The sequence below is a fragment of the Zea mays genome, chromosome 3 (genome assembly GCF_902167145.1).
Source record: "Zea mays cultivar B73 chromosome 3, Zm-B73-REFERENCE-NAM-5.0, whole genome shotgun sequence".
NCBI lineage: Eukaryota > Viridiplantae > Streptophyta > Magnoliopsida > Poales > Poaceae > Zea > Zea mays.
Window position 1 is genome coordinate 193,603,464 of NC_050098.1, and position 14,031 is coordinate 193,617,494.

The following is a 14,031-nucleotide window of genomic DNA, read 5'->3' on the forward strand; positions in this document are numbered from 1 at the left end:
CGCTCGCAGCCCCGGTACTGCGGTGGTGCGACCGCGCGACGACGAACGCGAGCAAAACCTCTCACCCACGGTCCCCGGCTGACTGGCTGACTGGCTTGGCTGAGGCCTGAGGCCGAGCAGCTGCTGAGCTGCCAGAGCCAGAGCCAGAGCCAGCGCGGGAGTTTCCAGAACATGCGGGATCACTCCTCTTTCAAAAGGAAACCTGTGTAGCAGATATTCTAATAATTTCCGTTGTAAAAAATTATCGAGACTAATTTGCGAGCTATAAAACCCGAGTGGGTTGTAGTGTCTAGCCCTCAGTCGTTCCATGGTCCTCGTGTCGGCAAGTCCACCAATGAGTACGTATCCTACTCCAACGCCGTTGCTGTAGAAACTTTGTGTGCGCTATATGGAAAGTGACATTTTTTGTCCCTACTATACCTTCCCAGCTTACTATTTGCGTCTTTGCCCCCGCTAAGATGTCAATGGGCTTCGTACTTGCTGCGGCATACACAAAAATGGCAAACTGGGGTCGTCTGAAAGCACTCCTGTACTGTACGAACGTGTAGGTGTGCGTCGGGTTTTTTTTTTGGTTATTCGTTCACACATGATATTTGTCTACACGTCTCTTCGCACTCCGAATGTTTCAAAACAACGGGTTAACCATATGTTAGGCACTGCTTGGAAGTATTATAATTGTTTTCACATGTATTTCTGTTGCACCTGTATTGTCTTGTGTACAAAAAAAAAAACCGACAACCATGCAGGATATTTGCTAACGTGGCGTGTTTCCCTGCCCAATGCATCGCAGTTATTAGCACGTAGGATTGCACGGGCGCACTGGAAATTTCTAACATGAGTGTTGAATTGGAGGTCAAAACTTCAACAGTTCCATATCAAAGACGACTTCGAAACCAGCAAATTAAATCACATGAAGACACCAAATTCAGAGCACTAGTACTAGAGAGTAGCACTTAATTTGCCGTAGAGCGTGAAGCAGAACAAGGGTTAGAAGGTATACATGGCTCATGGCCCATGGCCCATGGTGCGAAGGCTTTTGGCAGGTGCCTTTGTGCATCGACATCATAGCTCATGCTCATCTCTCTACATTCGTATCATCGTATGAGGGGCGAATAAGAAAAATTGGATATTTGTTGTGGCTAAAAGTGGGATTCAAATTGCCATGTAGAGTACTACATAGTCTTCTTGTTTTGTATGGCATTTCCTTTCCTTTTCGTTTCTTCCTAAAATGCGGCACCCCAAAAGATTATTCTACACCTACGCAAAATTAATTAATAGATATATATATATATATATATATATATATATATATATATATATATATATATATATATATATATATATATATATATATATATATATATATATATATATATATATATATATAAACATCAGTGCGTCACGCTTTAGAGTCTCGTCTGTCTGGGCACCGCCCCTGGGACGACGTCGGCACATCGACGCCCTTAAGCTAGTAGCCTGGACTCCAGTTGTCTAACTGCAAGTCTTTATTTTTTTAGCATATACTAAAAGCAGTGGTCATAATAATTAATTGAGGTGTGTAACTACAACGTTACTATGGGCTCAGTTTCGCGTGGAGGCTTGTATTTATTATGAAAGTGTGCATGTAAAAAACTTGATTAGGAATGCTTTGGCAATGATTTTAGCTAGGACAGACAGGGTGCTGATAGGGGCCGGTAATATATCGCGAACTAAATGTTACTTCATAATTTCTTAGGGTCCTAAATTAAATTTAATTCAAAAATAAATAGAAATAAGCGTTGGATTCTAATTTGATTCGATCATTAGATTTTATAGTGTAAAATTTAAAATTCACTGTCACCCCTAGTACAGGGTGCTACGTAAAATTTAGATCTTATTGTCACCCTTAGAAGTGCAGGGTGCTACGTACCACGTCAGTGTCAACAATATATAACTGATAAGCCGTACTAATGGTCGGTTCTATTTTAGCAAAACAAGGGATACCAATATGCCATCATACAGCTGGAACGAATGATGTATGACTCCCTTCAAAAATACCCGAATTGAATTTGTTGACATGATATTGTTCGGTTTGAACTGTACATATGTTTCAAGTATATGTTGAATCATACACCCTCCATTCCTATTTATAATTCTTTGACCTTTTTACCCTAAGTTTAATCAACTCGTCTTATTCAAAAAAAATTATAGTTATTGTTAATTTTTGCTGTGATATTGTTCAGCATATAATATATTTTAAATGTAGCTTTGAATTTTCCATTTTCACAAAAAATGAATAAGACGAACCGGTTACATGTGCACAAAAAAGTCAAATGAGTTATAATTTGAAATGGAGGGAGTAGTTTTTTTCTTGATTTTCTAAGTCAAAGGCATTCCTTCGTGTCTTAGGGCCTGTTTGGTTTGTGGCTAAATGTGCCACACTTTGCATAAGGTTAGTCGTTCGAATTGAATAACTAAACTTAGACAGAAAAGTTAAGCAAAGTGTGGTAACTGAGATAGTGAACCAAACATGTCTTTAGTCTTCCGTTGTTTTCGAAGATCTCGTGCAACTTGGCATGATTTTAATTTACTTCGTTTCTTGCGAGTGAACTGCGATATATGTCAATTTTTAAATTTGGCACCATTTTTGCACACTGTTTCACAAAAGAAATAAGATGAGATACTTGGACCCCAAGATGGGGCATCGAATGAGGAAATCAGATACCATGAAAGGCATGTAAATTTGTATAGACCTAAATTTAGACCATATCTAACATTAGCCTGAGAGGTTTAGAATGGATCGGTTAATGGATCAAATAAATGTTAACTATATCCCTTAGGGCTGATTTGGTGATCAGGGATCCCAAGGGGATCCATGTGGGAGAAATCCTCTTGCAATTCAATTTTGAATAACAAGAGGATTCCTTCCCTATGGATCCCCTCGGGATCCCTGACCACCAAATCAGCACTTAAATAGTTGTTAGTTGTTAGATGCTACAATCCAGTTAAAATCTATCATTAACTTATTAGCTGGCTAACCACTAGTTTTATATGTTTGAAATGATACCTTCTTAGCCTGGTTAAGCTACGTGGACTAGCCACAAGCGGCAAGTTGCTAGTTGCAGACAAGAAAATCATCATGGAGTACGTTGATAGTTGGATTACACACGGCGCACGGATCGCGAAGAAGATGTGTCCCCCTTCTGTCCGTGACACACGCTGCTTAAACTAATCGCCCATCGCCTCCAATTTGACTGCCTGCCTGCAGCCACTTGACTAGACCTGAACATTTGTACCGTATCATTTAGAGCCAGCCAGTCACGATTCAAAAATAATAGCACGAAACACGGTTCAAAAAAACGAAAAAATGGGCTGGACAGAAATAATCCGACCAGTCGTGTTGTATCGTGCTCCAAATTTAAACATGCTAAACGACACAGGGTCTGTTTGGTTGGGCTGTGGCTGTAAAAAAAGCTGCTGTGGGCTGTGAGCTATGAAAAAAGCTGTTGTGGGCTGTGAACTGCTAAAAAGCTAAAAACCGTTTGGTAGAAGCTATTAAAAGTCGCTAAAAATTCTTTCATATATATTTTCACAGTTCCATATAAAAGCTGCTAAAAGCAGGTCCAGAGGTGCTTTCAGTTTTGCACTACAAGAAAGTCGGCTTTTAGAAAAAGCTGCTTTCCAGATTCAGCCCTTTGGTTTGACTTTTAGCTTTTAGGGGGCAAAAGCCAAAGCCAAAAGTCAAACCAAACACACCCACAACATGATAGAAAACTAACTTTTAAATAGTTCTTTCATGCTTCAATAATTATTATCCCTTCACAAAAGTTACATAAAACATCAGTACTTTTATTTTAGTAGAATATATGTTTTCTATTATTATTATTATTATTATTATTATTATTATTATTATTATTATTATTATTATTATTATATAGTATTTTTTTAGCAAGTTGCTAGTTCTTGCAATCACTACAACACTTATGTCCTTGTATGACAAATAGTCATTGACAATAGAGTAATTTGTCATTAGATGACCTTATTGATGATAATTTTTTGAAGATGACTCAATATAATGACGAAAATTTAACCTTCGTCATTAAAACCTTCATAGTATACATCATGTTTGTGACGATTTTCTATGACACTATAGGAATAGTCTTAAGGATAAATTGTCATAATCTTCATGAGAATGTGAATGTGCATAGATATATGATGCAATTTTTAGAAAAAAAATACTATTATCGATGTTAGCACGCATGACCTACCATTAAGGGTAGCTAGGTGACTAGGTCTCATTGCCACATACGCTCTCATGTAAAGCACGAGTTTCAATGGTCTTCTTACGTCATGCACAAAACACGTATGTTTATTTCCCCTTAACAGTGGGCTGTTAAGATCGTGAAACCCACTCAATCCGCTATTAGTGGTCCGTTACCCCACAGATGCTCCCGCTTGTGGCCAGTTGGGATGGTTGAGTGTCCTGGCAGAATACAGCAGCAATCCCTCTATGAGGTTCCTAGGTGCTTGTAGCTATTAAAGTCGACAACCTTGTTATTCGACGTGACTTAATAATATTTGAAAACAATATATCTCTTCTATTGAAACCTTCTCAGCAGCACGTCATGGCGGCTCCGCTTCATCGCGCGCTGGTACGCATTACTCCGATCCGAATTTTTTTTTAAAACTGAGCTCTAGGGGCGATTCTCTCCCTTCATGACACCGCTCACTCACTTCGCCCTTACCCCGCCCCAAAGCTCCGGCTCACAGTCCTCGTTGTTGTTGCTCCAACGCCGTGAGTCGCTCACCCCATCTCCTTCTCCCCTTCAGCCCTACCTCATCGCTACCGTCGTAACCAAGGAATCTGACTTCGGCGGAGGCAGATCGGGGGCTGGCGACAATGCGGGGAGGATGTCGCGGTGGCAACAGCTCCCTCTCCTTTGCCGTTGCCTCTCAACTTTTTTTTTTTCTCGAAAGCGCAGGAGAACTGCGCGATATTATATTAAAGAAGAAGGACAATTACAGAAGAAAAAACAAAAGAGGCGCCTATGGCAGCCAGTAACAGGCATACAGAAACCCATCCATGTCTAAAGAAGAAATTAACACAAATAACCACAATGCTAGCTAACTAGCAGGGATGCCCGGGATGGGGGCGGTGAGCAAAGACAACTTTTTTGCACCAGCCATCTCCCATAGTTGAACCTCCAACTCAACTCTTCTAATAGCATCAGCATAGTTGAACCTCCTTTGCCGTTGCCTCTCCACTCTCCACGTCCTTCGCCGACATGGCCGCGTCCTAGGGGGTGTTTGGTTTGCCCCTGCTAAAATTTAGCCCCTATCACATCGAATGTTTGAACCTCCGTTCGGGGTATTAAATGTAGTCGGATTATAAAACTAATTTCTCAGCCGAAGATTAAAAAGTGAGACGAATCTAGTACAGTTAGTTGAGTCTATATTTCATACTCCTATTTGAAAGTCAAACGCTTGATGTGACCCGGGCTAAACTTTAGTCCACAGAACCAAACACCCCCCTAGTCTGATAGGCGCACTTTCTTTTCTTTGGAATGTAGAAATTTTTTGACAAGGCTTCTCATAGAATCAACCCATGCATACTGTTAAAAGGGTTAACTAAAATTTAGTAAATTTGAAGCTACCAAAAGTAGTTCATAAAAAAATGAATTAAAATTTATTTTTAATGAAAAGGTTGATAATAGCAGAAAGGAATTCACGATATGCAGTAAAATCATTTTAACTCACATAAATCCATTTTAATAGTAAACTTTTGTTCAGAACTACCCAACGTTTACATCTGTGACGGAGTTCAATTTGGAAACAATGTTTTATCAAAAAAACTATAAATGGCACGAATGTAATATAACCAGTTAGCTCCAACAAACTCTATTCTTCTTAACGCAACGGCACACGGTTCTTTGCATGTTCGAGAGAACAAACTGCTTGTTGTCTGACACACTATGATTTATACATTTATTTACTGCTGTCCTAAGATTGGGCTTTCTACATTTCGTTGGGATCACGATAGGAATAAAGTTTACATGTTTTTATTCTCTCTTTTTCCTCGTGTTGACGTAGAAACTCAACAGTGATGTCTGATGGTAGACAATTATTTACATAGAAACCAGAATGTTATTTACAGTTTTTGTGCTACTAATATGTGATCGCGTGCTCATCCATTATTGCATCTAGCTAGATATCCCACTAATTTCAAAATCTATCCGAATTTGCTTCATTGCTACAACATGGGTGAATCAATGTTTAATTTCCACCGCTGCTCCCACCTCGTCCAGCTCTGTCCCTGGCGCCGACCGCGGCGAGGCCGACGCCGAACCCTCAACGCCGCTGCTCCAGCCTCTCCTGCCATCCCAGCACAGGAGACCACAGCGACGACGCCCTCAGCCCCTGGCCCTTTCAGCAGCAAGGCCCAGCCCTTGGCGCCGCCGCCGCTACAGCTTCTCCTGCCATCCTAGCACAGGCTGTTGAGAACTATGTCACCACATATCACCAGATCCGCTCCCTTCCCTCCCATCAGCAGTAGAGGCGCGAGAAGCTGTAGAAGACCCGTCTCCCTTCCCATATAAGCACGACAGAGTAAACACACGAGACACAGGGTATAAGGTTGGGCCTCTGGCCTCTTTCTTTTCTCTATCATATGAAGGGGTGTACAGGTTCCTTATATAGAGATGTGAGACCCCTCAGGGGCAAAGCAGGTATTTGCCCACATAACCCTAACTAGGGTTACTTAACACTCCCCCTTGGGCGAATACCGCGACCAACACATGCCTCGTTAAAACTCCGAAAAACCCAGTGGGAAAAATATGGAGAAAGAGAGCATGGTGATACAAATTGCATTTGCACTTTGTTGTCTCATTAAAAACCTCATGTGAGAAACTTCGAGAAAACTCACAAAGGGAAAAAAGAGTACAACAGCTGTCATCGGGACAGATTTCGATCCTCTGAGATCTAGATTCTATCGAATCTTCTACAAGGGCTAACTTTTAGAAATTTGCTCCCCCTGATCCTTGCAAAACCGTATCAATAAGGCAAAACATCTTCTTCTAGAAGTATATGCACATAAAGATTTAGCAAACGGATTGCATATCCTTGCAAGGACTATTTCAGGAACTTTACCTCTACTCACTTCTAAGATATACGAGGTAAGTGCACGTATCAATATAAATAAGCCACTTTGATTGATGGTGTTCGATCGACTAGATCTATATATTTGATAGAAAGTTCCATAAAGGTTCACATATTGATCATCAAGCTCACGCCTTCAGGGCATAGAATATGACATTTATTGTCTCACGGTTGTGATCAATATAAGCATTCGCTCCCCCCTGACGATGACATCTGTCAAAGTCTTTATCCCTCATAACTCAAGCATATTCTTCAAGATATATGTCTCATTGTTCATCTGGAATAACGAGAATGAATGAGGTTGGGGTGCTATCATTTTCTATCTTACACCATAATTTATACATAGTTGTGCAAAGTAAATAACATGTCCTTCAATAGGACTTAGGGGATAATATAGTTGCAATAGTACATATTCTAAATATGACACATCGCTCTAGGTGTTCATCCATTGCAACATCTATGATGGTGTAACAAAAGTCCATCTAAGATCGTAATCCATCAGAGATTTTTCATCGATCAGATACATCATTATAGTCTGTCATTCTGGCACAATGGGGATATTTTTCCAGTAACACCTAAACCTTATAGGTTTCTGCCATCAGGGCTTTAGAGGATACCGTAATTCCACATCTAGTGGAAATTACCATGAGTAAAACTCATGGAATGCACATGTGCTTATTCGGTGAACTTCAAGTCCTTTGGTACCTCATCTTATTTCTTTTTGGGTCTGTATGGGTCTTTATCCCTTTATAGGGATTATCAAACTTTGGTGTTCAACACAGACTTTGTTTCTTCTGGATAGGTTCCATCTGGGAACGATAGTCTCAACTACGAGATATTCTCCCTACATAGGAGAGTGATCATTCATCAGGAATGTATTATTCGGTATGAGATTTATATGTTGCATATTTATAATTCAAATATATGAGTCCTCCTAGGATCTCATGACGGATCTTCAGAATCCTATTAACTGCATATTTTAATTCATGCCATTTGCCAGATATATTACATAGCAGAACAATGTTTATTCAACACATACGTGGGATGGGTCTCTCACAAGACCACTTGAACCATCGCATTCACCACACATTATTTCAATAGTGTCCATAAATGTCCGAACTTCAAGCTCGCGACTTTCATTTTGCGATTATTGGTTCAGCCTCGATTGCATTTATCAATGACCCGATAAGAGAGCTTAAAGCACTCATGCCTAGGACTTTGTTTAGGATCCATTTGCAATCTAAAGAGGCAATATAGGTGTCGACATATTTGTCTCCCACATTTAATAATGATCTCCATTATTTCCCAAAACGAAAGATTCATTGTTCCGTATTCCCAGCACAATGATATTGTGCGCATTGCTAGGAATTTCATCATCAAGATGAACCTCTTCGTGAGGCAAATCACCATGAGGGTGAGTCCATCGGAGGAGAGTTATTACAGACCACGTGAATCTGCAATCAGAATATATGCTTTGACTAAGGCCAATGGATCATATTCGCAGGCGTCCCCGAGAATAGATCAAATGCCAATAAGTCAAATGTGGATATAATATTAATCCTGGGTATATCCACATCTACATCAGGTAGAAGCATTCAGACCAATATGGTTACTCCTCAACGATTTCTGGCAAACTCCATATACACAGGAGTACACACCGAATGACAGGTTCAGTTTGGCTTTTGTGCGTTTAATAGAATATTAAGGCATTACATTATATGGGCATTCCTCCCTCTAATGCCGAGATGTTCTAAAAGCATACATATAAAATCCCCAACCACAATCATCCAGTTGTGGCCAATGTATGCTATTGTGGTGATTTATTTGGGAAATCTTACACACATTACAGATAGGGGTTTTATGCAGTGAGCTTTGGACTTAGATTAATGTAGTGGCATGAATACTACATATTTGTCCTTCAACATGAAGGGTTAGTCTCAACATCCAGTAAGACATGCAACAACAAGTTGCTTCATGGTTACAATTCTGCAAACTTATTGTTTTTATTACCAAATACAAGTCAATCATTAAGATTTAGACTGATATGCGCAACACTATGTTATCCAGAAGAGTCCTTCAGGGGCTCATGCATACCATTCATCATTTGGAGCTAGTAGTTGACTTCAGATCAACAAGTAAAATGACCATCAGGGTCTAGCGCTCACAAGGACATTCATTGGTTACATTGTGCTTTCAAGCACATAGGAGAATATGTGCGTATATAATGGTGGTAAAGTGCACGGCATCAGGCCAATGCTGCCAAGCAGAGATTTTTATATGCAGAGATGTATAGTCCAGCTCATTTTATTATTGCCCATGGTTTACCCAATTACTCATACTGTTCTGAAATTGGGTATCAATTTGTGCAACATTTTTAGGTATTATAATTTTGAGAGAGAATTTATAACAATAGTTAATAATTTGTGATGTTGTCAGCAGGGCAAACATTTCTCCTCATATTATATACCAATTTGTTCTATAAAGCATTATTTCGATCTCTTCGTTGTTCGGCAAAAAGAGAAGCTTTGGAATAGAATAGACAAGGCCAAGAATTCATTTTATCTGGGAAAATCACAATATAACTAGCTTTTGATGAAGCAAATGATGATAACTGCTTGGCAAGAACGAAACAATACTGGTATCCACCTAGGATTCATCTTCAACAACATATAGTATTGCTCTCATACGAAGAAATCATTAGGAGTAGAGAGGATACAACAGGTCTCTACAAGATCTTCATATTTCTATCACAAATTATCGTCACTAGTAGTCTAGTGGTCAAGACATATGGCTCTTCTGGCCCCGAGGACCAAGAATATGTTAATGTCTAATTTAGCTACAAGCTTTGTGGTGATGTGGGATTTCATAATTATTTGTCTACTCTTCTCACTTCTGGTAGATCGGAGGTAGATAATGGTAAGCATGCCAAAGGGTGGAATTCAGTGTAGTTCGGCTACATAAACCCCAGGTATGTGTCCATTCAGGACCGACCTTTACCATTTAGTTTACAGTGTATACCAAACTTGTCAAAGGACTATCCCGAGTCAATTCAGTGACTATAAGTATTTACAATTCCGAGAGATGTATGCGACACAAGCATAGAGGTTCTAGATAGAACGAGTAAAGTGGTTCGACGGGAACACACTATGGTTTTCACATCAACATAGTGAAAAAAATTCTCAGAATAACCTCTTGGTATACTCGCAACTTCGTGTTGCTGAGGTACTAGCCATTTATCTCAAAGTTCGCTTCATGTCATTTAGCGATAAAGAGGGCAATGTGCTAACATCTGGTTGAGCGATGTATGCTGAGATTTATAGCCTTAAATCATTTGGTAAGGTCTTATTGCTTACTAATAAAATCCCAATTTGTGATGTCTTCTGTGCCAAAAAAAGCTTTCATGCATTAATATTGAATTTCTTCAGGTTACTTCGGGTAAAACTTTATGCATGAGGAGAGAGAGCATGGAATTAACTTATGTGTGTTTTATTGTAATTCAATTTAATTTCCCAGATTTCCAAGCACTATAGAGCTTGATATAGTTGTTATGGCCACTTGACGATATATAAATATGATGCCACACAACACAGTCAAATAAAATATAAAGCCAAATAAAATTGTTTACAAAGGTTGCACATAATGTGACTTTAGGGGCTTGAACAACCCACCACAATCCACGCGAGTACAAGCTCTAGCGTATCTGGCGTCAACGCGTGTGCGGCCATCAGGGTCACGACAACACAACAAGCCTTCGTAATAAGTGCAACAGGCACAATTATGGCTCGGTAATCGGGGTACACGATAAGTCCACGCAACGTGCGCAACATGCGCAATTGTGGTTCGATGATCACGGCGGACAAAGAGTGCCTGCAGGGCATGCGAAAAATACGCGACTCACCGATAGCAGTTCCACTCAACGAGAGCTGTCCGATTAAACGAGAGTGCTACATAGCAATCACATGACGCAGCCAAGTTCGTACGACACAAATACTGCGTCGTGTTGCCAGGACGCAGCCAATGCTCAGCTAATGCCATAACTCAACCGATTAACAATGCAGCCTGATCGGCATGTTCGGGTACCCACTATACAATTTAATCGCTCGACATGAGTCCAAAAGCTCAACATAATATAAATATTTAAAGAGCGATTTAAGTATGCACAATATAGAAACGTGCATTTTAATATTTTTCTACTAAATATCTGCTATGAGAAATATAAAGCAGAAAAATAAACACCAAAATTAATGCATGAGCATAACACATCAGGTGTAAAAAGTTATTTTCTATATTTAAGCATGCATTTTGACTAGTTATTTGCGGTAGAAAATAATTAATTGAGATAGAAATAGTAAAAAACTTATTAATTATTTTTCTAGTCGATGCCTTTTTTATGTCTCATTTCTTAATCCCAACATGTACTATGGTGGGTGGCGTGTGTGTGGGTGCTCCATTCATATAAATGCGCAGCAACCGCTTTGACTGCATGCTACTTTGACTGCATGCATGCAGGCGTATCCATGCATACACTGATTATCGCATGACCCGTTAAGGCCGAGATGGCCGGCCTCGCGATGGCGGCTCACAATGAGCCATGCTCTTCCTACGCCTTTGAGGCTCCTATCCTTATAACGCGCCAGCAGTTATTGATAGGATTCATTGGCCACCAGGTGGTCAAAAGGCGATCCAACAACCACGGCCCTCATATAGGCACGCCCCTACGGAGGTGCAGCATCAGCAAGGCACACTGGTGTGGCCTCGACGCGGGCGATTCCAGCGCAGCGCGTGCCTGGGCGCTCCACTGGACGGTAACGCGTGACCTAGCGCGCCCACCGCTAATGGCGAGTAGAGACCGGCCAGTGCAGAATCAGCCATGGCGTGAACAGACCTGGCGGGCCAGCTGACGGGGCGAGACATGGGCCACCTGCACGCTAAGTCGGCATGGGCGAGCATGCACCTCACCGATCGCGGTGACAAGGGCCATAGCGCAGCCTTGTGTGTCCCCGTCGGATCAATAATGAACAGTGCTACACACAAACCATCAGCCGCAAACACATCTGTTGGATTTGGAGAAAACAACCTAGCTCTCGATGCGCGTAGAGGAATACGGATCGCAGCGCATGCACAACAGTAGATCAAGAACACTATATTCGATCTACAAGCCTTACCGATCAATCGTAGCCCATGACAGCGATGGCAAGTTCGTCGCACAAAAATCGTAGCCCGTGCACAGCAGCAGATCAAGAACAGTAAACATACCGTTCGATTGCGTAGAGGGAGAATCGAAGCCTGTCGCGTAGGACAGTTCGGCTAGGCCGGAGACCTGCCGGATTGACGGAGAGTTGATGCAGATCTGATCCAGCAGCAACGTCGAGGTAGAGCGTGCTGATAACATGTTGAGAACTATGTCACCACGGATCACCAGTTCCGCTCCCTTCCCTCCCATCAGCAGTAGAGGCGCGAGAAGCTGTAGAAGACCCGTCTCCCTTCCCATATAAGCACGACAGAGTAAACACACGAGACACAGGGTATAGGGTTGGGCCTCTGGCCTCTTTCTCTTCTCTATCATATGAAGGGGTGTACAGATTCCTTATATAGAGATGTGAGACCCCTCAGGGGCAAAGCAGGTATTTGCCCACATAACCCTAACTAGGGTTACTTAACACAGGCAACCACAGTGCTCCGCGCAGCAGCCTCTATAGGTGCGGAGCGGTTGTGCCGGCACGATGGAGTGGAAGTAAGCTTCCGCGAACGGATGTCCGGTCCACTGCCGGCCTCCGCCCTACTTCACACGATGCACCACGACCTAGCCTGCTGCCGGCCCTGCAGGAGACGCAGCTCTTGTAGTAGCTAATGCGTGTCATCGAGGTTGACGCCAAGGTTCACAACTCACCCCGCCGCTGTGCCAGAGCATGTCGCGTCCCTGCCGCCGCATGCATGTTTGGCAGGAGCGAGGCTGGAATCTTGCAGGCGGCTTCGGTCCGGCTCCGGCCTGATACGAGAGACGCCCTTATAAGTTATAACCCCAGCAGCTCTTCGACGGTGCGCGGGATGCAAGGAAGGGGAGGTCGTGCATGCGCGGGCCCGCAAGAGCGGCGCCGCCAGCTCTACTGCCACCGAGTTTGTCGTGGAAAGGCGATTCGGCGGTCGTTCAACTGATTCGCCGAAATTGCTCATTCTTTTACCTCAATCAATCCCACTCATATGAACGACCGCCATATGACTCATTAGAGGCATATGACTCATTATGAAATAATTTAGCAATATGATATGAAGTGCTAAAGTTTAGCTCCTTAGGAGGTTTGGACTACTCTAATAAAGTTTAGTATATTAGAAAAAAAAGACATACATGCCCTAATGCGGAGAGAGAATGTGGTTAGAGGGTATAGGTGCAAAATAGGGTTCCCTAGCCCACGTTTAGCTCCTTTTAGCACTCCTTGAGCAGCTTATGAGATAATATGTGCTAAATTTTATCACACCACCATTAGCTCTACTGTTTAGATCACCAAATGGCTAAAAGCAGCTAAAAATGCTGCTAAAGTTTATTTCTTGAGATTGAAACAAGACCTTAATTAATGCCTTATTGACTGATATGTTGGCCCCATATGTAGAGAGGAAGCTAGAGAAGCACATTCATCATTAAGGACTTGTTCAGTTCTACCTCAATCCATATGAATTAAGGGGGATTGAGGGTTTTAATCTCTAGTAAGTCAAAATCTCTCCCAATCTGTATCAATCCCTTCCAATCTATATGGATTGAAAATAATCGAACAAGTCCTAAAGGAAAGAAGGCCTACAGAAGCACATTCAGAAAGAAAAAGAAGGCATTCAGCAGGCATACGGATAACCAAATTTAATACATTCAGGAAAAAGATAATTATTTTATGGCCTATATCTATA